The sequence below is a fragment of the Lepidochelys olivacea genome (genome assembly GCF_965140295.1).
Source record: "Lepidochelys olivacea isolate rLepOli2 genome assembly, chromosome: 12".
NCBI classification, from domain to species: Eukaryota; Metazoa; Chordata; order Testudines; family Cheloniidae; genus Lepidochelys; species Lepidochelys olivacea.
Window position 1 is genome coordinate 32979911 of NC_140422.1, and position 11989 is coordinate 32991899.

Genomic DNA, 11989 nt, shown 5'->3' on the forward strand with positions numbered 1-11989 from the left:
ACTGAATGAATTTTACAAGTAATGTTGGTCAATTTCAAGGACGGAATGAATTTTACAAGTAATCATTTGTCCTAAATTGACTAATTGAGGTGTAAAATTCATTTTGTCCTTGAAATTGACTAGCTAAGTTAATTTTTTTGTATGAAAGACTGTGGTAGACATTTTCCTTTTCTAAAGAAAATATTTAAAAGATCATGGTGTGGGGACATTTTCATGATTTCCATGCCCTTTGTGAAATTGTGATTTATATAAGGTCCTACTTGGGGTTGGGAAGAGGAGCTTGAAATTGTAAACCCTAAAGACTTAAAAGCAAGACAGCAACTAAAGAGACCCTCAAATGTATTAACTTTAAAGATGTCTCATGATCTTTAAACCAATCTTATGCTTTTTTGCCAGATTCATGGTTGGTGAATATGTGGAGTTGGCAATACTGAAATTGAGATTCTTGAGTTTGTGATAGCAAATAAGTAATGCCAGTGAAGCAAATCTGAATGAAGACTTAAGAGAAAGTACACAGGAGAAATGGAATATAAAAGTTATAGAATCATAGAATATCAGGGTTGGAAGGGACCTCAGGAGATCATCTAGTCCAACCCCCTGCTCAAAGCAGGACCAATCCCCAATTTTTGCCCCAGATCCTTAAATGGCCCCCTCAAGGATTGAACTCACAACCCTGGGTTTAGCAGGCCAATGCTCAAACCACTGAGCTATCCCTCCCCCCTATATAGTTTTCCTTAGAATGAAAGTGCAGCTACAGCACGTTTCTGAGAAGCGAAACATACTAGGTATGTCATAAGTAGTAATTGTCTAAGGGAGAATCACCATGTTCTTTTTTGCACACAAAGAAGCAGACAGGAATGGAGGTCAGTGTTCCCTGTAAGCTGTGTGCTTGGGCAGCCGAGCCGTTGATTAGCAGAACCACGCACATCCAGCCTGCAGCGTGTGTTCAGGTGTGGCCCCCCCGCCCTCGCCCCACTTTGCAGCCACATTGCTGCTGCAGCTGCTTCCAGGACTCTCCTGCTGGCTGTGCAGTGTGTGTGTGGGGGGGAGGGGGGTGCAGGGGTGGAAAGGGAGGGTGCTGATGTCAGGGTTTCCCCCAGCCCCCATACCCCATCTCCACAGAGCAGGGTAGAGAGGACAGGGTTCATCAGGACTCTCAGCAGCTCTGAGGTCTGAACTAGGCTTCAGGTGAATGCCTTAAAGAGACAGCGCACGGTCTCTTGGAGACTTCCCCGGCAGCCAACACATACACTGTCTGTCTGTCTCACACACATACACACATGAGCGTGCATGCACTCTGTCTCAACCCCCAGCCCCATGTATCCCAGCTCTGCAGAACGGGGGAGACAGCAGGTGGGCGTCTCTCAGAAACTTCCCCAGCAGCCAGCACACACACACAGTCTCTGTGTCTCACACACACTCTGTGTCACACATGCAAGCAATCAAACTGTCTTTCTAATGTTTGTCTCACGCACACATTCTGTATGTCTGTCTCTGTCACACACAGTCTCTCTCTCTCTCTCACTCACACACACACTCTGTCTCTGTCACGTACCTCCCAACATTATTGTTGTTATTTCTTGGTACTTCCTGTAATGCATATATATTCTCTGTAATTTTATTCTTTCAAAGTGTGTTATTTTATGTTTTTGACTGGTCTATGCATTTCATAATTTTTATTTCTCTTACACTTTAAATTTAATTCTTTGAGTAGAGAGTTCTAAAATGCCTAACTTGTCCTGGCTGGAGTTAGTATCCCTATTGGTAACTTTTAAAAATATATATTATATCTAGGTTTTTTGTTTCTACTGGTGGCGCACATCTGCACATTACCTTGGTGCACATAACATTTATTCTGCACATGGGTGGAAAAAATTCGAGGGAACATTGGTGGAGGTGATGTTTGCCTACGTGAGAGCCATGACTCCTGTGTTTTGTTCCTGTCTTTGTTGCTGGCTTGCTGTGTGACTCTCTGTGACACATTTTACTCATCTGTACAATGAGGGTAATAGTGCTAAACCTACCTTAACAGGGAGTTTGTGAAGATTCAGTTGCTTATGGTTGTAAAAGACATTCCTGAATGAAAGACATCATTTAAATGCAAACTACTTAGAATAATTAACTGTGGTATTTTCCCTTCTCAAAAGTTTTTTTCATTTATATATAAAATTATTCTTTTTAGTAGGGGTTGATTTTCAAAGTTGCAAAGGACACAAAGGGAAGTCAGTGGGATTTGGGTGCCTAATTCCCATTTGTGCCTTTGGAAATCTTCCCCTGGAGGAAGATAAGCATAATTATAACCATTTAGCAACACTTAAACATGTGGTGCTAAAATTATACTCTCTGGTACATAAGAACGTTGCGGGTCGCTGGGAGCAGAATTTAGCCCATTGTTGTTTTTTCCAGCACCAACTAAATTCTGTGTTCATTTGGCAGACTTTTGGCATAATTGTGAGACTTTGCTTTTTCAGCTGTTTTGAAAGCATATTGCCATTCTCTTGTATGCGGCTACTGAGTGGCATTTCCCAGGTCTTGACCTGCATCATGAGGCAGTCAATATGTGGTGAATTATTATATTTTGACTATAAATAATTCAAATTAAATCTGTTTCAAACTAATGGTAATTAACTCTTCTTTGTAATGAAATGTAATCATTGGAATTCTTAAAGCCCCTCTTATGACACAACAGTTTTATTTTAACTGCTGGAAAAAAAAAATTGGAATGGAAACTTTGCTTAAATGAAAAATTGCTTCTAGGCAGAGACTGTGGATGCCAATTTTCAGCCCAGAATAAACATTTTAACACATGAGTTAGAAAGCCATGAAATAAGAGGTTTTTAAAAATGGGAAACACTTAACCTTAACAATTGTAGTTGTAGTCTCTGATTTAAAATCTCTGATGTGCTGTAGGGTATGTTTAGAAAGAGGGGAAAATGAAAACAGTTAGGATCTCATTATTGATAGCAATTTAGGGCTAAACTCTGTCCCCGGATGTGTATGCTGCTCCCACTGAAGTAACAGTATGTGTCTGAGATCAGAACTTCTGTCTAAAACAATCTGTCTTAAATAGTTTGAATTCATCTACTGTATCTTGGGTCTTATTGTTTCGTACGTAACTTCTAGGATGATTACATGATTCAGGAGGCTGGTAACTAATAAAGATCCTGTTCAGTAATGAGCAAAAGAGTGAAATGAGTCAAATGGTCGCAGTCCTGTTCCACCGGGATATTTATCAGTACAATTGATGCCCTCGTTTGCAGTCTCAAAAGAGCCAAAGGAGGAGAAATGAACTATCTTAAAGATACTCCCCCTATGGCAGGGCCCAGGTGGAGGGTTATCACTAGTGATAAAATTCATTAAATGTATCAAGAAGAATCTATTGATGTTCCCACAGGAGGCTGTAGAGTAGACGGTAAGTGCGGCAGGACCGCTTAAACTTCATTTACTCTGTCCACAGGAAATAATCTCTGGAGACTGAAATTTCACTTTTTTTTTTTCTTTGCTGCATTGGGCTAAACTACAGTGAATGGAGGAGTTCCTAAAACATGTCAGCCCATAAGAGCCTGCATACAACTGCAGAACAGAGCTGTACTCTGGCATCACTTTCATGGGTTAATTCAGTCACTTCTAGGAGAGCTGCTGCTTGTTTTTTAAAAAAGAGTGGAGACAAGACACAGAACTTGTATATCAGCTGACATGCCTGACAAGCTCTCCAGAATTAATCTGTCTGGGAGCTGCAGTGCTGAGTTTAATTATGGAAAGACTGCATCTGTGTTCAAAGCAATTGAGAAAAAGAAGAAAGTAAAAAGTCTGTTTATCCATCAGGCTGAAAGCAGTTAATCAAAGACAGATGGTTACTCTATATATTTTGTTTAATGGATCGTGGAGCTGTATTCTGTGAGTAAATTAAACCTATCTGGTCAGAATCTGCCTTTGAAGATGCATGTTGCAACCCTCATTGACTCCAATAAGAGTTATATGCAAGCATCCTGCGGCAGATTCAGGCCCTGAGGTTGTAGTACACTGTGTTAAAATGCATTTTTGAAATGAAACTTAAAAGGCAAGTGATGCTTTACAGTATTGGTAAAACTGTTCATGGTGGATTATTCAGAGTTCAGGAAGCCTCTTCCATGAATGATTTGTTAAAAGTATAGCAGAGTAGTCAGAAAAGTTTCTTCTCTCTACCCACACAGATATGACCGCCCCTTCTCCCCCCCACCAGGCTTTGCAATATTTAAGTCCTTACCATATAAACATGTAAAAGCCTCAGTTTTTTTTGCACTGCAGATTGTTTCAAATAAACACCTAAGTATTTGATATGGTTGCAATTGGGTCCTGAGGCGTGAATTTTTTGTGTGTGTGTTTAATAAGGTAAATATGTTGTGGTAGAGATAAACACTACAATATGGGAAGAAATCAAATTCAGGTAGTTTTCTTCTCTCAGGTCGCAATCCTGCAAGCATGCGCATGCTTCACCAAGCTTTTGAGCAATTCTACTGAAGTCAATGGGACTACTTAATACATATAGTTAAGTACATGTGTGTCTGCAGGATCAAGGCCTTAGTGTGTATTTAGTTTGTGTTGCTTGGTCCCCTTGGTCACTTCTACTGCAATAGGAGGGGAAAAAAAAGAGAACCTACAGCAGCAAGGCTCAAAGTCTAGGTCAGCTGACTCAGGCTCCAGCTATAGGGCTAAAAATGGCAGTGTAGACATTCCTGCTTGAGCTCTGAAACCAGAGAGGGAGAGGGGGTGTCAGTCGACCTAGGCTCTGAGGCTCTCTGCCCTGTGTGTGTGTGTGTGTGGTGGTGGGGGGGGGGGGGTTGTTTTCTTTTTTGCAGTATAGACATACCCTTAGACCCCAAATCAACAATGTACTTAAAGTTACACGCAGGCTTATGAATAGTTCAGCTGATTTCATGGAACTACTCATCTGCTTATAGCTAGGCACCTTCTGAATCAGGGCCTTAGATGAGCCCATAATATACAAGATCTAAGATGAACCGTATGATAAAGGAACACAAAAGTATTAAACAATCCAGATATCTAAAAATGATACTTCCTTATGTTCAGCTTATGTGTAAGCCCACAAAATGAATGTGCACAAGTCACTACACTTGCACAGAAATGGGTTTACTTCAGCAGATTGTAAGTAAGAACATTACTATTTGCTACAGCCAGAGCATTTTCCTATTGAAAAATGGTATTTAGCTAAAACTCTTCTTACTGTTGTTGACCGTGTTAGAATGAGATTGAAGCAGTTTTGCAGCAGCACAAACTAGTGTTTAAAAATAACAAAATCAAATCAATAGCATTAAAGGATAGCGGGTGATGCTTTGTATGTAGCACTCTGTATTTAATACAAATAATAAGGTAAGTCAATGAATATGGACAAGGTGAAGTCATGATTATTTAACAGGGTATGTACTTACTTGGCTTACTTCCCAATTCATAACCAAATGACTTGTTTTTCAAGTGAGAGGAAACAGATGTGTGTCAGATAACTTCCATTTTGCCACAGTTGATCACTTAATCCTATATCCCAATAGGGGCACTTCAGTTGCAAGAGGAATAATGTTTCACTGTATAGAAGGCTGCCCTGGGCTTTGTGAAACCTAGCTTTGATTCCCCACAGCACCACAGATGTTATGCAGGCGTATCTTTTGCCAGGGCTTGGATTGGATTGGCCAATGTGGCAGTCTGGCATGATGACACCTCTTTCAAGATGCTGTCTTGTTCTCCAGATTCCCAGCTTTCATTTCTTAAAAAAAAAAAAAAAAGTCCTTGTCTCTACTAAAAACTTAAACTGGCATAGTTGTGGTGGTCAGAGGTGTGAAAAAATACACACCCCTGACCAACAACCAACCTCCGTTGGAAATGGGAAGGAGTTTTCATAACACCAGAGGTTTCACTAATTCAGGATGTCTTGGTCTGTTGCACAAAATTTGCAAAGTGTTTATCTAATAGTTAAACTGGCACAAAGCTTAGTTTTGATGGGCCTGAAATAGGAGGGAGATTTTCCCTTTTGAAGTATTAGATCTTATAATATCAAAAGTGGGCAACTGCAGTTGCTTATTCACTGTAAATCAAATCCAATTTATTAATATAGTATTTTAGTCTTAAGTAATAATGAATATCAGATAACCACATGTTTTTAAAATCAACAAAGTTCAATAAATTGGATACATATTTTAAATATACAAAAAATTTTAAAAACCCACAAAATTAACCCATCATCCTCACCAACATGAAAATAAAATAAGAGTTAAAAATACCCAATTTCATCTAGAGCATAAGGAACCTCTCTTTCACTTGTACTTGTTTTTGTGGCCAACCAGGCAAATAGTGCATCAGCCTGTATAATTAAGATATTTTCACTACATAACAAGTATTTTTGTTTTTTAGCTGGTGTGGTAAAAGGTTTTTGAGCCAGGAATGGAGCTAAGCATTTATTTCTTACATGACAGTACAGGTTACAGGAAAGCTGACGTGTGCTACATCTTTGATCTGGCCACACCTGCACAGAGAAAGGTGATTGTCTCTCAATACCAGCATACATCCCTTTCAGATAGGCTGAGAGCATAAGAACATAAAAGGTTCATCTGGTCCAGTATCCTGTCTTCTGACAGTGGCCAATGGAATGAACAGAACAGGTAATCAAGTGATTCATCCTCTGTCACCCATTCCCAGTTTCTGGCAAATAGAGGTTATGGACACCATCCCTGCCTATCCTGGCCTAATAGCCATTGATGGACCTATCCTCCATGAATTTATCTATCATAGCTTGAAAATGGAGAACCGCAAAAGCTCTCCTTAAAACGTTGTTGTTAAAAATGTCCAAATATTTCTCAGAACTGAATATTGTTTTAAATGAGAAAGCCAAGGGGGTATTTGTTGTAGGAATATCTTCCATATCCAATTGTTTGTAAATAGCTTCTGCTCCAAACATGATTATAAAGACTTCACACTTTTGTCCAGGTCTTGCCAGGTCAAGTTCCAAGAAGTCCAAAGACCAAAGCAGGGACTTAAAGTCAGAGAAACTTTAGGGTATGTGTTTTGTTAAGTTGTTCCTTCAGACATTGCCTTGGAAGATGCTGTGGATTCATAAGCTGAATACACAGCCAAGAATTAATATAAATTCACTGAGCTTTACTCAGAATAGCACATTTCCCTACCTGTGGTCTAAGTAAGGCAGCTGGTGTGAAATTTGAGAGGCTGAGCATTTTCCTTAAAAACTTGTTTTGCTCAACTCCTAAGACTCTTAGGAGTTTTCCAGCCCCAGATTTCCACACCACGTAATATTTGGTCATGGAGTTTAGCCTTTAGCCCTCTAAGAGGAAAAAGTGATTAAATTGCCCCCTGCCCTGGATCCGCTTGCCTGGAACTTAATGCTTTTTTTTATTACTTCGTCCAGATGTTTATCCTGTTGGCTATTATATTAAAACAAACACCTAAATAGGGGAAAAACATGACCTGTTAAAATGTAGTGGAACATCAGTCATCCATTTATGTAGCCTTGCTTTGCGGGCAAAGGAAATTACTTTAGTTTTCTGGTAATTTGTGGTCAAGGATTCCTGGTAAACAGAATCAAAATCCTGTAACATATGCTTCAACCCCAGACGCGTTTGGGACAGCAAAACCACGCTGTGTACGTAAAGAGGGACCAATACACACCAGTTCACAATTTTGGAAGAAAAATACTACAACCCTTCTAAAACCATCACAGCCTGTAAAATTTTAACTGGAAATGTGCTAATAAACAACCCTGATGGACGTTCTTTGTGATGGATAGAGGGTCAGTTAGCTTACCTTGCCACTCTATCCTAACAGCTGCCCTTTGGCTGTGAAGGGTTCAAAAAAGTAGCAGATGTTCTAGACTCGTAGACTTTAAGGTCAGAATGGACATCATGATCATCTAGTCCGATCTCCTGCACATTGCAGGCCACAGAACCTCACTCACCCACTCCTATAGTAGACCCCTAACTTCTTGCTGAGTTTACTGAAGTCCTCAAATCATGGCTGAAAGACTTCAAGTTACAGAGAATCCACTAACGCTAGTTTAAACCTGCAAGTGACCTGTGCCCCAAATCTAGCCCAGTCCTCAAAAGTTTCTCCCTGAGGTGACCTCTGTCAATGGAGTCAAAAGGCAATTTCAGGTCAGCAATGGCTATTAAAATTTTACATCCACTGTGGAGCAATATTTATGAATCAAAGGAGCAAAAGAGTTATCAATGGTAGAGTGGCCATTCCTGACACTGGCTTGTTCCTTTGCAAATAAATTACAGTTCTTCACCCAATCCTCTAATCTCCCCAGATATAGATTTTAAAACCCATAATTAAGAGGCTAATTAGTCAATAATTCCCAGGATCATTTGTTGCCTTTTTTTATAAAGAAAATAATACTGGTGGACCAACCTGGTGGAGAAATTCCTGTATTATTTATATTAGTAAATAATTTTGCTAACAATGAGGCCCACTGATCAAAATTGTTCCCATAAACTTCTGCGGAGATAAAATCCTACCCAGGAGTTTTATTATGATGTAGTTGGTTTCTCAAAACTCTAACTTGCCTTGGGGTCTTTCTGGAAAGGGACAACAGGTGGGGTCCATGAAGATAGACTGTACCATATGGTTGATAGATGGGGTATCATGAAAGGCAAAAAAATCTCTCCCAAGCATGTATGAGGATAAGGGCTGCTTTAGTTACTATAATAATAGCTAGTTACATGTATCATAGGTAGTTGCCACCAATGTCCAAAATACAGATGAATTTTTCCCTCTGGCCACAAGTTCAAATTCTTTCAAAGGGCTCTTTGATTATCCAACTTTTTCTAACTCAGAAATTTTTTTATATTCCCTCCTAAGGATCTTTAATAGGATTGGGGAACCATTATTTTGGACAGCTCTTGCGACTGAAGGTGTTTCTTATGAGTGAAGCAAGCTAAATAAAACAGGATTTTTAAAAAATCTTTTGAAGGGTGAAGATATCTCTTTTAGGTGGTTAGATTATCCTGTTTTTTGTTTTTAAATCTCAGTCTATACTCTGGGGGGCTTGTGATGGATCACTAAGGTCCAAAAGTTGGTTTTTCAGAACTAACAAATCGCTGGATATAAGTTCTCTCTGATTTTAGACAATTAGTGGATTCCTCTCAATTTGCTTCAAATTTATAGCTTAAAAGATCGGGAGTTTAGATGCAATTGGCCAAAATTCGTCTGGGGAAAAAGTAGACAGAGGGCAGAAATTGACTTAGGAGTTGATGATTGCTGTCCAGTTTAAAAGCCACTAAAGCACCTGAGAAACAAGACCAGTTTTAAATTGCAACTGATATTAATCAATCCCACAGCCCCTTTAGGAGAGCTTTAAAATGACCCTCCAAATCATCACCCCCTCTACCATTCAAAACTCCAGCCAAAATTTATTTAAAATTTCAGAAAATTTATAACCTTAAAATAGCAAAGGGGAAATGAAGGTGAGTAAACCTCATTTACTCAGTTGGAGGGTAGATTAAAGACTTCCTTATCCTCAGAACCCACTCGGACATTAATCTCCCAGAAGGACAAAATTACGAGATTTAAGCTCTGTCCATAAAGACTCTCTAGGTAAAGGAGAATCCAGAGGGGGCAAACAAACCAGCAGAGCTAAAGGAATAGCTCTCTCAGCAACTAATAATGTAGGCCTGAAAACAGGCTACTAGCAGTTAATGTGTTAGTTATAGCATTTAATTTGGCACAAATGGAAAGTGCTTGACCATGTGCCAGTCAATCCCTCAGTGCATGCTTAACAACCCCTCTAAAAAGGATTCAAAGCCTGGTAAATAAATGAAAGCATCCTTAGAAGGTCGAGGTCCTTGGAGGAAAACTCAGTCAAATTGAGATAAATAATTCCTAAAAGTCCAAATCCACGAAACAATTTTGAAAGAGGTTTTACTGGAATCCCTATCAGGCCCATCTAGGGCCTCAGCTGACAAACTGCCATGGAAAAACTGCACCATTGGTTTTGTAGTTAGGCCAAGTTCTCCCAGAATTGTGATAGTCAACTCTCTGGATGGCTTGTAAGTCGGGAACAATATGGCCTAAAGCAGTGGTTCTCAACCAGGATCTGGGGCCCCGTGGGGGACCATGAGCAGGTTTCAGGGGGGACTGCCAAGCAGGGACAGTGTTAGACTTGCTGGGACCCAGTGCAGAAAGCTCAAGCCCCAGTGTGTGGCTCCCAGCCTTGCCACCTGGGGCTGAAGCCTGAGCAATTTAGCCACAAAGCTCTTCTTAACTAGAAAAGCCATGTGACAGAAAAAGTCAAAAGAAAACAATATGTGAATATGCAAACCAAAAAAATGTCTGTCTAAACAACACAGTAAATGACCAGGGCTCCCACAAAAACCTGTTGGACAATATCCCATAGGTGAAACCAAATGGCCTACCCTTATCCTAGGGGTTCTCACCCTTTTTCTTTCTGAGCCTGCCCCCCTAACATGCTATGAAAATTCCACGGCCTGTCAATGACACAACTGTTTCTCCATAGAAAAACAAGGAACAGCATTAGGGGATAGCAAGCAGGGGCCCCAGGCAATTGCCCTGCTTGCTATCCCCTCTGGCGTAGAAGTGCCTGTCATTACAATTTATTCTTCTTATTGTGCTATGCTGCCGTGGAAGCTTCTGTTCACAGGGCCTTGTGGCTGCAGGCATTTTAGGCACATGTGAGGTAGGAGCCTTTCCAAATCTCCTGTCCCCACTTCCTTTCCTCTCTACCTCCACCCATGCTGTCCGTTTGCACCTATCCCTCCTGTTTTCAAAATGGGAGTGGCTCCGGTCAGGCAATATGCCTCCGTCTCCTGCTAAAGCCCTGACTCCTGACCGTTTTCTAGCCCATGCCATGGTGGTTCTTGCATGTTACTGTCTGCTGCTGGAGCCACTTCCACTCTCATTCTGGCTCAGGGCTGCTGCTTGGGATTCTCTCCCACTACCACTTCCCCTTCCCCTCAGCTGCAAGGGTTATCACGGATTCACCGTGAAGTGATCCCCAGGAATTTACTGTCCACTTAGCAAGTTAAAAGCCTGTGAACGTATTTCTGAGGCCAAAATCTTTCAGAATGAACAATTTAAAAGACTTAAATAACTGACCAAAGAGACTTTTTTTTTTTTTCCTCTTGAGCTGATAGACTAGTAACGTAGTTCTCAGCCTTCTAATGTATTGATACCTGGTACCATGGGGGTTATTTCCCATAAGTAAATATTAGCCATATAGTATAATGAAAAAGGAGACTCGAGGTTGTGTATTTTCAGGTCTTGTCTACTCCTTGTATATGTTCAACTTTATGCCTGTTCTTTCAATACACTAACACGTGTATGCATAGGGGCTTCTATTTAGCCAGGTACTTAAGCACATACTTAACTTTAAGCACATGAGTAGTCTCAGTGACTTAAGTGGGGCTACTCACATGCTTAAAGCTAAGCACATGCTTTATATACGTTGCTGAATAGGGGCCAAAGGACTGATCTTAACATGGTGTGAGAGGTAGATAGATAGATTTTGCACATAAAATGTCTATCCGGCCAAATGGGTTTTGTGCATGAAGGAGTTGCAGTCTTTCAGCTGTTCACAAAGGTGGTGTTCCACCCAAATGTAAATATGTAAAGTTGTACAGGCACAGAGGGAAGCTGTGGGAAGGCCTGACTAAAAATCAGGCTCTTGTAAACCAAAGACAGATTATCTTTGATTTTAAGAAGTGATTTAAGAAGAATCAGTTACTGTTTCCCTCAACTAGTAAACCCAAACTAGTAAATGATTTAATATTTTCCCCCACTCCTGAATATATCTGCTCATGGATATACTTTTACAGACTTGGTTAATAATACATTTGGTGGAAAAAAATCCAATTTATTTCATGCTGGTTTTATTTTCCAGGAGAAAGGGTCTAGCCAAGAATCTCTCCACATGGCTTCAAAGAGAATAAGTCAAGTACCCAAATCTTAATTTGATTCCAAGATCAGTTCT